Here is a 13,347-nt window from a genome sequence, read left to right as displayed (position 1 = left end):
ATTACCAATGATCGTACAACTCACTAATGAGATGCAACTGTGACTCACCAAACAGATGAACTTAAAACCTAAGTGATAAAAGAAGAGGATCCAATAAGAACCAATATAGATGCTATCCCAAGCTAGGAGTTTTGCAAATCCATTCATAGAAATGGACTGGTAGTTAACAGTCAAATAGCACTATATATACGTGTGTTGTTGTGTATTAAAATATATTTTTGTTACATATTTTTTTGCTATAAAATTATGTGCACATGTGTGTCATAGATATAGCTAAAGGATATAGATATGTAAAAATATGTAATCTAGGTTCAGTTCTTCAGCTGATACTTCATAATGTCTTTATAATTCTCTGAATAAAGAACCTCTTCAAATATTGTTTAGGGAAGAAAAATACTTGTCTATTTCTTTTCTCATCCACTTCCTTATCCCTTCCCTTCTTGAACAATTTAGTCCAGAAGCTATTAGATGAGATCAAGTTAGCCTTTGTTGGTGTGGGGATGGTGGGCATGCAGGGAACCACAGTGCTTTGGCATTGTGTCTCAGAGCCTGAAAAGGGTGAGAAGGATGTCTGCAAAAGTGTGGAGTGTTGAAGTCTGATTGGCATGAGAAGGACATCCTTATGAAGAAGTGGTCATGGCAACCACTCAATACAGATAGTCATAACTTGTACTAGGTGAGGAAAATGTATGGGATGGGAGAATGTCAGCTATAAGAATGTGTTTAACAGGGAGATTGATCCAATAAGTAAGGATATTAAGGATACGGTAATCAATGTTTCTCATTATCTGAGGAAGGTGTTAAAATAGGAAAAGGACGGAAACTAGAATGAACTTTGTGGTGTTAAATGAGGATCAAGGATATTAATGTGAACTCATGATTTTCAATACACAGACAGAGAAATAAACACAGATATAATGTGAATGTGTACATGAACATATAAATGTTTATGAATATGTTTTTTCATATGTGTGTACGTATATATGTACATAAATGCTCTAGTTCTGTCTGTTTGAAGTACCTGGGGCTGCTGCTTGCCAATAGCAATGAGCACACCTAGTGTCCAGATCTTTGATTCAAATTACAGGTCTCCAACTGAAGGAACTATAGCTTTTTGGAGAAATGACTGATTCCAAAGCTAGGGCACAGAAAATATAAAATGACTGTAGACCATATTATGGGTTCAAGAAATAAGGAAGATATTAAAGAATAATGGTGAGGAACACCTGGATGACTCAGTCAATTCAGCATCCAACTTGGCTCAGGTCATGATCTCACAGCTCATGAGTTCAAGCCCTGCATCTAGCTGTGTGCTGACAGCTTGGAACCTGCAGGCTACTTCGGATTCTGTGTCTCCCTCTCTCTCTGTCCCTCCCCCGCTCTCTCTCTCTCTCTCTCTCTCTCTCTCAAAAAATAAATAAATATTAAAAAAAAAAAAAGAACGGTGAAACACCCAGACATATACACCAAATTGAAGGGGTTCCCACAGGGCAAATCTTGAACAATCTAAGTCTCAAAATAAATAATGATAGAAACAAATTATAGTCCATTGAATAAAATAGGACTCTATGAGTTCATACTGATGTAAATAATTAAATTTAATAAATTATGTTTGATGAGAAACAGGATATTTACATACTCACAAAGTACCTTACCATAAAACTTATGAATGAGGGAAAGAGAAAAAATAACTTTATAGTGAAGACTGGGTGACACCCCTCAACCAAATACATAAAATTAATATCCTAGTAAGGGTATAAATTAAAAGTTTGCCAAAATTGTTTGATAGGATGCACTAAGAATAGAGATTTACTACTGTGATATTCCTTCCAACTATATATATCCTAAATTTAATCATGAGACAAATACAAACAGCTAAATCCCACAAAATATCTGGGTCTGTAATCTTTAAAAGTTTCAAAGTTATGAAGGTCAGCATGAGAAAATTTTCCAGATTAAAAAACTAAAGAGATAGGATAACTTAATGCAACATGTGGACTTGGGATTGATTCTGTTATTTTGTAGGAAATGACTGGGATATTCGACAAAACTTAAAAGGGGTCTGAAAATTAGATAGCACGGTAGTAATGTGTCATGTTAATTTCTTGATTTTGATTTTCATGATTATACTCGGATATATGTTTGTAGGAAATCTTAAAGTCTTTGAGGGTGACAGTGCATTATGTTGGCAACTTACTCTCAAATGGGTTGGGTGATGAATTATTTTCATTTTCATTTCAACTTTTCTGTTAGTTTTGAGATTATTAAAAAAAATTACAAAGATAAAGGAAAAGATTTCTGAGTCAAGTAATCCTCCTCCTGCTGGCAACTAGCATAGTTAAAACTTTACAATGATAGTCTGCTTCTCAGTCTACATGTGCTAATTACTCTTACTAGCACTATATACTTCTGTTGGTTGTATCACTTTCCATTTGAGGTTTCTGGGTTTTTTTCCTAATGATGTTTTTTTTTCTTTTGTTTTTTGCTCTATCAAATATCTATGAAATATCTATGAATCTGGTAAAGTCTTCTCTGTATTAAAATAAAATCAATACGATACATAAGAATGAAAATAGGTTCTTGAAGAAATTTATAAATTCCTACCTGCATTCAAATTGGAGTAAATTGGCCTGCAATTCATAAACAAAACAAAACACTATAAGGAACACTTGGACTCAGGAACTCAAAACGGTTGCATGTGTTTATCCTGTAAGATGTCTATAATGAAACAGCAGGATAAAGACTGTCTGTCCAAACAGAAATACAACCTTTTAAATCACATTTCAGGTCAGGCCATGGAACAGCAAGCCAATTCAGTAAAAAAATTGAAATAATTCTTGTTTTCAACAATTTACTAAGTCAGCATTTGGAATAATGAAAAACTTACCTTTGACTCTAAGAAAACTGGACAGTCATTAGTTAAAGCAAATGTGTTGTCCTACTGGCCTACACCTGGCTAAAAATAGTAGTAAGACTTGAGAACACCCGGGGACACTCAACAGACTCTCTAAATATAGCCTTTCCTTTCTCTAAAAGCTTTTAGAAGTATACTATCTTTTGTGAAAACTTGGCCTTTATAAAGGACACATGGACACTAAGGTCGGTGACTTTTAGGCCTAGAAAAGCTTTGAAGTATTTTCTCAGTTTGGGAACCCACATTTTTGAGTCATGTAAACTTTACAGTGAAGCCCAAGAAATTCAGTATTTTGCCTAGCATCAAATGGTAAATAAGTAATAATGATGGCACTCAAACCTCTGTCTTCTAAATCCACTGAACATGGATGGCAGGTAGTAGTTTGAAATACCTGCTTATTGGGGCACCTGGGTGGCTCAGTCAGTTGGGCGTCCGACTTCGGCTCAGGTCATGACCTCGCGGTCCGTGGGTTCGAGCCCCGCATCGGGCTCTGGGCTGACAGCTCGGAGCCAGGAGCCTATTTCGGATTCTGTGTCTCCCTCTCTCTGACCCTCCTCTGCTCATGCTCTGTCTCTCTCTGTCTCAAAAATAAATAAATGTTAAAAAAAAAATACCTGCTTATTTTCATCACCCTCAACAACACATTCTTTCTATGCCTTATCCCTCTTAGTTCTTTAAGAGGGTTGACAACAATCTGTAAAATTTAGCTATACTAAATTTTTAAAATTTTTCTATATGATATCACTATGTTAAAAATGTGTAAGGGCATTTTCTTTGCTTCTTAAAATGCCTCTGCCTACATTTACAGTATTTTACTGTTGAATTATTGAATAGTAATAAGCATAGAAACACATTCTAGTAGAGGAGACAAGTGTTAGGGGCAACATGGTAAGGAGTAGAGTAAGTAGTAACTCCAAGGGAGATGGGGAGAAAAAGAAGAGAACAAAAATGTGATTTGTTTGGAAAAAATTAATGGCAAGTTAATGTTTGATTATACCTAATACAGTATAACCGAACTTAATTTAAATTCCAGGTTAACTTCTGTTGTTTGCATTGCCACAGACTAGGGAGTAAACAAAGCAACACAATTTTTGTGTTCCACTATTTTGTATTAAATTCCTAATGATTTCTACAAGAATTTTTTTTTTAATAAATAAAAAAACAAGACTTGTCTTTATTTTCTCTGTTGGTTTCCACTTTAATAAGCTGACAAATGGAATTTAGCTGAATATTTATGATTAACCCTGTGCCATAACTTTTTAAATGTTTATTTGAGAGAGAGTGTGTGCACATACCATGCACACACATGAGTGGGGGAGGGAGGAGAGAGAGAGAGAGAGAGAGAGAGAGAGAGAGAGAGAGAGAGAGAGAATCCCAAGAATCTGCACTGTCAGCGCAGAGCCTGACATGGGGCTCAATATCACAAACCATGAGATCATGACCTGAGCTGAAATCAAGAGTCAGATGCTTAACCAACTGAGCCACCCAGGTGCCCTAACCCTGTCCCATAATTTTAAAGGCACTAGAGATTGTGTGTGTGCACATATGCACACACACATATACACCCATTTCCTATCAACTATTGTGCTGCCTTTGGAACCAATGAAATAAAGTTTTCAATCAAAAAATTATTACTGTCATCTAGACAAAAATCAGATATAATAGTGGGGGCAGCCACTGGTGAGGTTAAAAGCCACCCTAGGTGATTTATACACGCAGCAGGATTGAAGGTCTCACTTCAGCTGAAGCACTTCGATGGCAGTATAACCAAGCATGGCCCTATTTTCATATCTGAGATCTGTTTTTTTTTATTCTTTTTTATTTTACTTGAGTATAGTTGACATACAATGTTACATTCGTTTCAGGTGTACAACATAGTGATTCAATATCTCTACACATTATGCTATACTCACCACAAGTGTAGCTACTATCTGTCACTAAGCAATGCTATTACAATATCGTTGACTGTATTCCCTATGTTGTGCCTATTATTCTGGTGACTTATTCATTCCATACCTGGAAGCCTATATCTCCCACTCCCCCTCATCCATTTTGCCCACTCACCCCCACAACCATCAGTTTGTTCTCTGTATTTATAGGTATGATTCTGTTTTATGTTTGCTTGTTTATTCAACTGTTTTTTTTTTTTACATTCCACGTATGAGTGAAATCATATGGTATTTGTCTTCTGAGACCTGTTTTACTTAGAGTTCTTTGGCAAATGCTTCTATGTGTTTTTATACTATTTGGCTGTACTATAAATTATCAAAAGTTGGTGTGAATTAATGAAGTGATTTGCAAAAGTGAAAGCCTAGAAGATAAGCATGAGGTCTCCTAATTAACACTCAAATAAATTTGGATGACACAGACATTCTGGAAATTAGCCAAAGACATTAATAATTCATAGTGCTGAAATAAAAAATGTTCTAGTTATGTCAATACAAAAGAAATCCTAATTTATACCACAAGGTAATAAAGTCTAAAAGTTTATTTGTTACATATTTAGTTAGTACCCTACACTGTACATATAATCCTTCTCTGAAATTTGGAAGACGAACAAAAATAGAAACTCTCCACCCTCTTGAGATCTCTTAGTTTCAGTTTACTGTAACTTCATGAGTAGTATTTTATTTATTAAAACCAATGTTTACCACTTTAAATAGTTTCTTAAATGTTACTAATAATGCAATTGAGTAATAATGATAATTTAAACTACTGATAATAGAGTTGATATTAGAGATGCTTGATATTGATAGCAAAATGATTTTGATAATCTACAAAATGTCATGAGGTTTTCCAGAATAACAACTTGTCTCCTAGACAAAAAGGCACTTATTATTTGTCTTCTCACCTTATAAAAAGTTACTAAAATTTGTATTATATCTTATTTTTAAATGTTTATTTATTTATTTTTGAGAGCCGGGGGGAGGGACAGAGTCAAAGGGAGAGAATTCCAAGCAGGTTCCACATGGTCAGCACAGAGCCATATGCAGAGCTGGATCTCAGGAACCGTGAGATATGACCTCAAGATATGAAATCAAGAGTCAGAGGTTCAAGCCACTGAGCTACCTAGGTGCCCCTAAAATTCATATTTTAATATAGTTCTGTGTATTACCTCACTTTGAAATTATCGATTTATATATCCACTGTATATGGCATAAATATCACATATATTTCTCAATGGCTACATTAATATTTTCTTAATTTGTTAAAGTATTTAATGCATGTTGCTGTTCTTTAGCATTCACTTTTCTCTCTGGAGCCTATCCCACTGACTTCAAAAAGCCTGATAAATCTGAAAATCTCATAGTAATGTATGGAAAATCTTAAAATATAATGATGGTAGAGAAAAACAGTATTAAACATTGTGCTGAAGTTCATTCCATTAATAAAGAGATAACATTCAGACACATAATAAATATGAAAAACATTTATTATAATATACTGAACAGGACATTTTCAATAAAGGGAGATATTGAATACCATATAAAAAATTCATATCTGCAAAGCAGGTGAATTGGCAATGATGATATATATACTTAAATATATGGAAACATAATCATAGCACCTGTTTTTCTTTTTGGCTGAAAAAAGGAGTATTGGAGTGCTTAAGTACTATTTCAGTTGGAATAGATATTTAGACATTATGTAGAAAATACTTGACTGCAGAAGAGCAGATATTAGCATGTGTGTAAATGTGGGTTTTCAATTAATGCATTTTCATTCATGCAGAAAGGAAAAGAATGCCAAATTACTTTAAATGTGGCATTGTGATACCTTAACGTGCCATTCTTAGACTTTTGCTGCTGCTGCTTTTCCTTTAGCATTTACCAAAGAATGCCATCTTGTCATTCATCTAAGTTAGAATTCTAGAAGCAATCCCAGTATTCTCGCTGAAGGGCCCCCTACCTACCTTCATGCTCCTCACTCAAAAAGTTAAATTCCTGGCTCTCCTATTCTAGACAGCTCTCTCTAATGTAGGCCTGCTTTTTCACTCCCTGGCCCAAGATCTCTGCCTCAGCCTCCTACTGAAGTCACTTCTAGTTCGTTGTGAGTAGGGCCTTTTTTAAAGATTCCTCAGTCCTAGGCAACTGCACTTTTGGAAGCTTCACATGACATCTTATCAGTTGTATTAAAATGTTTCCATATCAGAGGCTCCCAGGTGGCTCAGTTGGTTAAGCATCCAACTCTTAATTACGGCCTGGGTCATGATCTCACTGTTTGGGAGTTTGAGCCCCACATTGAGTCCTGCATCAGGCTCTGCTCAGACAGTGCAGAGCCTGCTTGAGATTCTCTCTCTCCCTCTCTCTGCCCGCCCCCACTCTCACTGTCTCTCTCTCTCTCTCTCTCTCTCTCACACACACACACACACAATATTGTTAAATTACCTACCAGTTTCATGACTTAATGTTTCCAGACCCTTGTTATTTCATCTTTAAATTGAGATAATGAGAATACTCTATTTGATAGAGTTGTTGAGAATTTAAATTATATAATTCTAATAAACTGTTTAGTATGGAATCTGGCAAATAGCTGATATTTTGTTATTACTGATAAAACACTAGTAAACAATAACTGTTTCATTCTTTTTATGGTCATTGTTACAACTTGGTGCAGACCAGAAAATACTACTGAGCTTGATTTGACCTTTCATTGTTATTTTGAAGATGGAAAAGTTAAGAATGAGTTATTTTGAAAAGAAATGTGTCAGTGTTCTAACATCCTTTCAAAAGTTAAATATTTATTTGATATAGAAAAAAAACAGTCTTAGTTCAATAAGAAGGTATAGATTTTCAAATTATCTTTCTTCCTTGGAATCATACAGACCCAGAAAGGGAGGAGAAAAGACAAAAGATTTAGAAAGTATTATATAACAAAGAACAGCACCAGCCCCAGGCTTTTAATGCTTTTGTAATTTTGATGTGAATAACCCCAGGCTTCCATTCTGACATCAGTACTACCAGACTGTGTAAGACATGGTCAATTTGATTAACCCCTCTCTGCTTTAGTTTCTTCATCTATAATGTGCAAGTAATATTACTTGTCACTTGCCAACCAGCAGTATTTCTTCAGCTAATTGACTGTCTCAGCAGGGATGTTGCAAAGATTAGCTGATAAATGATTTATAAACCCTTTGAAATATTAAGTAAATGATGTAAAAAGCTCTAACAAGAGGACAGAACAAATCATTCCATGCATTAATTTGCTACTTAATTATATATGTTTTATATATATTAAAAAAACACCTTGAAAAAAGGTAACCCTCAGCACAGTGAAAATAGGATAGATTACTAGGAATTCTAGAGTGCTTTTTGTTGCTGTTATTTTTTTAAATCCTGTTATAATTAAGAATATACAGAAGAAAAAAAGTGTATTACAGGAAATGATTATAGTTCACCTCCTTAAATTTATGAAAAGTCTTCAAGACAGGAAAAGAACTGAATAAAAATAAGGAACCATGCTTCCTCAGCCTACTTTTACTATTGACAATGGTATAACCTTGATAATTTTACTTAACTAATGAGGATTTTGAGAAAGATAATTTTTTAAAAATCTACAAAATATTTCTTATAGATATAAGAACAATATACAAAATCCTGTGCCAAGCACTGTTAGGGACTAAAAATTCAAAGACCCAGATCTCAGGAAAAATATAATATACAGAGAAGAGTGATATGAAAATAATTAAATAATAATTCTTGCATAGCGCCAAATTAAATGAACACTGTAATACATTATTCATTATACCTGGAGATGGGAAAAGGGTGTAGTTTATAAATTTGGTTTGAAAGATCACCAGGGTTTTGTTGTTATTGGGAAAGAAGGGCATTCTAGGTTAGGAAAACAGGATTAGAAAACCATAAGAACACCAGACATACTGCAAATGTTAGCTATGAATGAAATTTAATATGCATGAGAGAGGTAGTTGTAGGGAAAGGTAAAGTAGGTTGGCTTCAAATTCTAGAAGACCATGCAAAAAATTTTAACTATGTTTAGTGGGTTTCCAGGAACCATTGAAGATTTTTGAGTACTTTATGTTTTATAAAGTTAATTCTGGTGATAGTGGAAAGCATAAATTGGAGAAGAATATGTTTAGATAAGTAAGTAGTAAGCATATAATTCCAATAGTCAAGAAACAGATGATGAAGGTAGTGACCAGAGAAAAAATGGAAATGAAGAATGTAAGAGAGACATTGAATAGACAGAATTAAAATAATGAGGTTTGAAAAATTATTAGATGCAAAGATGAGATGTGAGTAGTTATTGGGATGGAGTAATTGAAGACAATTTTAAGATTTCTGTCGTAGGTGGCTGACGAAATGGTGGTAATATACACTAAAATAATGAGAAGAATGAATAGTTTGGAGGTGGAGGTGGAGATACAGCAAAGGGATTCCATTTTGAACCTACTGAATTTGTGTGTTTGAAGACAATCATGGTGGATTTTCAATAGGCAATAAAAATTCTCAAGCTATACTTTAGAAAAATATCAGGCCCCCAAATTATAAATTTTATAGTCATCTATATATACAAGTGGCAGTTAAAACTACTGGGGTAGGGGAGCCTGGGTGGCTCAGTCGGTTGAGCGTCCGACTTCGGCTCAGGTCACAATCTCACGCCCTGTGAGTTTGAGCCCCATGTCAGGCTCTGTGCTGACAGCTTGGAGCATGGAGCCTGCTTCAGATTCTGTCTCCCTCTCTTTCTGCCCATCCCCTGCTCATGCTCTGTCTCCCTCTCTGTCAAAAATAAATAAACATTAAAAAAAAAAACAAAAAACTACTGGGGTAAATGGGATTACCAAACAGAACATAAAGAACAACAACAAGAAGAATAAATATTATTTAAGAGATAAGTGGGGGAAACAGCAAGATGAAATTTAAGGAAAAGACTATGGGGAAACTAACAGCAGTAACTACAGTAGCCAAAGGAGGAAAAACATTTCGAGAGAAATAACAATGTAAAATTCTGTATACAGTTTGATAGGGATGATTACTGTGAAAAACCTTGAATTTTGTGATTAATCTATGTTTTTTTTCTTTGAGAAAGCAGTTCTGGTAAATTGATAAATAACGTAAGTCAAACTGCAAAGAAAAATAGAGGAAGCAGGGAAAATTAGTATCTACCTCTTTTCCTATAAGTTTGGGAGGAAATGAAAGTAAAACAAGTGAGTGACTTAAAGAACATACAGCGTTAAAAAATAGAATATATTTTATAACACGGGAAGTGTAAGCAATTTTATAGGCATTAGAGAAATAGGGAAAAGAAGCAAAATTGAAGGAACAATAATGGGAGAGAAGATAGAATCAAAAACACCAGTCAGATATTAATGTTGGGCAAAAGACTCTCGAATAAAGAGATGGACAGTTTTGATGTGAGGATAAAGAAAGAGGAATTGAAGAAAATTATATAGGATGACCTTGATCTTTTCATAGAGTCATTAGGCAAGATTTTCTATGAAGAGTAAGAATTTGAAAGAATTTGAAATATAAATAAGACTTGAGAAGCACAGACAAATAAAGAAACTGCTGTTGTTAGGGATGATAAAGAGGTCAGCAAGAAATGAACAAAGGGATTTATGAGCTTTGAGGTCACTTGTTGCCTAATTAGTGAAACTATTTCCTAAAGGAATATACCCTGTGCTTCTGGCTTTATAACACTTTTAAGCTTAGATTTCTCATTACAAAGTTTTGATTTGCTAAGTATTGTGGAAAGGAAAAAAAAAACAGATTTGAATCAGACAAGAAATTAAGTAATGATACAAATTATTAGATTATGAATTTACAAAAACAATTTGAAAATTTGCCCATGTTAAAAAAGGAAATATATATATCTATGTTTATCTATCTATACAGAGAGATCTGTATCTCTCTCTATATATAGAACCTTGAATGAAGGCATAAGAGTAACAATTATCACATCACTAAGATCAGAGATGAATTGATGAACAGAGAGAAGAATAAGAAGAAAAATCATTAGTATCAAATAATTGGAAATTTTTTGAACTTGAGAATTTTTTTATATACTGAAAATCAGGGAGAAATTGAAGAACTTCCTACAATGAAGGTCGATGGCATAGCATCTCTAATAGTCAAAATCTTATTGTGAAAACCATCAAAAGACCTTCTATTCTTTTTCTCATATTGGGTAAAATGCATTCTAGCAATGTTTTGAATGTAATGAAAAGATCACTGCCTTGGAATCAGAATAAAAAAAAGGTTTGGCTTCACCTAGTTAATACATGTTGCCTCTTCTCTGTGATATAAATCAGTATATGAGATTAATTTTTGAAAGTATGCTTTTGATAGGACACTATCCAAACTCTTCTGAATTGCAATACGTGTCCCTATTATACCAAATGATACTTTAGAGCATGTAATGTCATGACTTGGTGCAGAAATTAGAATTACACCTTAAGAGAGGAGACTTTTGTGGAATTTTTAAAATCGTGTCTATTTATAGGGCTGTGGTCTTTTTATTTCTTCCTTGCTGAGATTTGCTCCAAGTATAACTAGAATATAGTTCAATTCAAGGAAAAAGGTAATTGAGGCAGCATGAAGTTCTGGAACTCTGTTTTGAGCTCAAGAGACCTAGTCTGAAGCCCTCTGATTTTGTGAGATTAAGGGCTTGCTTTTTGGGAATAAGCTACTAGAATCTTAACCCTGAATTAGATAAATAAGTAGTACCTTTATACAGGAAAAGAAAAGAGAAAAAGATGGGTAGTACTTAGCATGGAAATAAAACAGCTGATATTTCCAGAATATTTTAGGAATGAACAATTTGCTTGCTAAATTCTTTGCAAAATTCTTTACAATTCATTACAATAGAGTTTCCTTCTAGGAAACTTTCCTGTAGGTCTCCTAAACCCTTTCAGTCAGTCTCTGAGATACTTTCAGTAGGTTCACAAGTTCAAAATTATTTTCATAATTATGATATTTGCTTTTTTTACTTGGCAGACATTTGCACAAGTGGTGCAAAAGCGTGGTGGGAAAAACTGCTGGCACCTTAGCACGAATCAAGTCAGCAACACCAAACTCCACTAGTAACCCTGGTATTCTTATACACCACCATACACTCACAGTTAATATTTTATAAATACTAGATTTACCTACAGATATACTTGATGAAGCAGTAAAAAAATATTAATTTTGTCAAATCTTGGCCCTTGAATACAGATCTGTTGAATATTCTTTGTGATGAAATGGAAAGTCACATGAAGCATTTCTGCCAGGTACCAAAGTAGATGGCTGTCTCAAGTCAAGTACTTGGGTGACTACTTGGGTTGAGAGCTGAACTAGCCACTTTTCATAAATCACCATTTTTACTTGAAAGAACAACTAACAGGCAAACTGTGGTTTTTCAAACTTGGATATTTGGCAGAGATATTCTTAAAAATGAACAAAGTGAGCTTGTCACTTCAAGGGGAGCAAACTCCAACTGTGTCTGTTGCCAATGATTAAATCTGAGCTTTCAAACAAAAATTATAATTTTGAAAAACTTATTATCTGTCCCTGTGACCTTGTCAGTTTCCCAGTTCTTGAAGACTTTGCTGATGAGTTAGGTGGTGTTACCAACAAATGTGATATTGTACAATATAGTACCATTTGGCAATTTTGTATAACCTAGTGAACCAATATCCTCCAAATGACCAATGCTTGATATTAAAAAAAAAATATATATATACACATACATATGTATGTGTATATATATACATATATATGTATATATGTATGTGTGTGTATATATATATACACACACATACATATGTATGTATGTGTGTGTATATATATATATATTTATTTAATAAGCATAAGCAAAGATCCATTTAAAGTACAAGGTAGACAATAACTTTCAATAAAAGAGTATGGAAAGTATTTGATATGATTACAGATTCCACATTTCAGAAAAAAAAAAAATCCACAATCATCTGAAAAGGCTATTAAAACTCTCCTCACATTTCCAACTAAAAAAATCTGTATGAGGCCAGATTTTCCTCATATAATTCAACTAAAACAACATATTGAGACAGATTGAATGCAGAAGCAGACATGAGAAACCAGATATCTTTTATAAAGCCAGACATTTACAAAATTAAGCCAGAGAATTGCAAAATGGAAAACAATGCCATTCTTTGTCACTAGTTTTTTTTTTGCTTTCAAAAATATATATTTCACTAAAAATATATTATTTATGGAAACATTTAATGGGTTTATTATTTATATTTTAAATGAATTAATAAATATTTTTAAAAATTTCAGTTTTAATACCATATGGTAAATATGAGCAGATATAACCACATAAACAAAAACTCACTACTGTTCTTAAAAATTTTTGAGAATGTAATGGATATCTGAGACCAAAATGCTTCAGAAACACTAATGTAGACTAAGCCCTAAGCACACAGTAAACTACTCAGGGGCTTTTAACACACGTTG

General features: G+C 33.9%; 1 protein-coding gene across 2 annotated transcripts in view; it reads left to right on the top strand.

Moving 5' to 3' along the window:
* PKIA (cAMP-dependent protein kinase inhibitor alpha) overlaps window positions 1-13,347 on the top strand; it is a 94,470-nt gene that overhangs the window by 67,106 nt on the left and 14,017 nt on the right. The window lies entirely within an intron of this gene.

Source organism: Lynx canadensis, chromosome F2 (assembly GCF_007474595.2).
Source record: "Lynx canadensis isolate LIC74 chromosome F2, mLynCan4.pri.v2, whole genome shotgun sequence".
Classification (NCBI taxonomy): domain Eukaryota; kingdom Metazoa; phylum Chordata; class Mammalia; order Carnivora; family Felidae; genus Lynx; species Lynx canadensis.
This window is presented reverse-complemented; position numbering and strand designations above follow the sequence as displayed.